The sequence below is a fragment of the Colobus angolensis genome, unplaced genomic scaffold (assembly GCF_000951035.1).
Source record: "Colobus angolensis palliatus isolate OR3802 unplaced genomic scaffold, Cang.pa_1.0 Scaffold472, whole genome shotgun sequence".
Lineage (NCBI taxonomy): Eukaryota > Metazoa > Chordata > Mammalia > Primates > Cercopithecidae > Colobus > Colobus angolensis.
The window spans coordinates 664,495-666,394 of NW_012118177.1; positions in this window are offsets into that span (position 1 = coordinate 664,495).

Consider the following 1,900-nt stretch of genomic DNA (forward strand, 5'->3'; position numbering starts at 1 on the left):
TTTTTTTTTTTTTTTTGAGACTGGGCCTCACTCTGTTACACAGCCTGGAGTGCAGTGGCATGATTATGGCTCACTGCAGCCTTGACCTCTCATGCTCAAGCAATTCTCCCACCTCAGCCTCCCACAGGTGTGCACCACCACACCTGGCTCATTTTAAAATTTTTTATAGAGACGGAGTCTCCCTGTGTTGCCCAGGCTGGTCTTAAACTCCTGGGCTCAAGTGATCCTCCTACCTCAGCTTCCTGAAGTGTTGGGATTACAGGCATGAACCACTTCATCCAGCTCTGGCTGCTTTTAAGTTTTTCTCTTTATCCTTGGTTCAGAAGTTGGACTATAATGTGCCTAAGTATGGTTTTCTTGTTTTTATCCTACTTTGGGCTTACTGAGATTACTGGATCTATGGGTTGATGTCTGTCATTACCCTGGGGAAATTCTATGAATAGTTTTTTTTCTGCCTCATTCTCTTGCTCTTTTCCTTCTGAGATTTTAGTTACACTTATATTATACTGGCTGACAATCTCCTACGTAACTCTCATGTTGTTTTCTCTTCTTTCCATTATTTTTTCTCTATGTACTTCAATTGAATAGTTTCTATTCCACTGTCTTTGAGTTCACTACTCTTCTGCTGTGTTCAGTCAACTGATAAACCCATTCAAGGAATTATTTTAAAGTGAAATACACAAACATAAAATTAATAAAGTATAAAATTCAGTGGCATTTAGTACCTTCACAGTGTTGTCCAACTACCACCTCTAGTTCCAAAAAATTTTCAGCACCCCTAAAGTAAACCCTATCTCTGTTAAGTACTCACTCCCTATACCCTTCTACCCATAGACCCTGGCAACCACCAGTCTGCTTCCTGTCTCCATAGATTTATCTATACCAGCTATTTCATATAAGTGGAATAAAAAATATGTGACCTTTTGTGCCTGGCTTCTTTCATTTAGCATGTTTTTGGGGTACAGCCATGCTGCATCATGTATCAGTACATTCAACATCTGGATCACTAGTGGGTCTACTCATACTGACTGTTCTCATTTTGATTATAGGTCACATTTTCCTGTTTCTTCATATGTCTCATAATATTTTGATATGCTTGTTTTGCAGCAGACAAGTCTATGCAAACCTTTCCCAAAGTCCAAGAAAGCGGAGAGGCTGAAGAAAGAGGCTGACATATCCAGTTTCTTAGAAAGAAACATTTAACAGCGACTTACGAACAGAAGCCATGTCTGTCTCAGGTGGCGATGAGACAGGATGGTAGATTCTTGTGCCATTACCCCTTAGACCCAGAGTTTATATACCACAGGGGTGGGGGTGGTTCAGAAGGGCTATGTAGGACAGTTGAAGTATAATAACATCAAAGTTGTTTGACCTAAGGACAGGATTTATGGTTAAGAACCTGCTCTTAAACAAGGAACAATAGATAAACTGGAAATCTTGGAGGCCTTCCTGGAACAGGGGTTAACTGGAAGCCAGCATGGTAGATTAGCTTCCATGATGGAGTTGGTTTAGCCTCCAGAATAATGAAAATTGTGCAAAAGTGACTATAGATTCTGATATCAATGATTTTTTTTCCTCCTAGAGAGGGAAGATTCTTTTGTCAGGAAAATGGGTGAGGAGTAATCACTTCAAACCAATTAGAAATAGAGCTAGGTTGTCACAGGGTTGTGGGTTTAGTTCCACTCTGTCCTAACTAAAATTCTTGAGGGCAAAATCTGAAAATAGATTCTTCCTTTTTGGGAGATAATCTTTTCTATACCCAGACTTTGTCTCCTATAAATCATGAGACTGCAAGAGATTTATCTCTGACTTTCCAGCCCATCCTCTGAGGCTCCAGTGCCACTCCAGTGCTCAAGAAGAGTCAGTGGGGAGAAACCAAGGTGAAACCTGACTTCAAGTT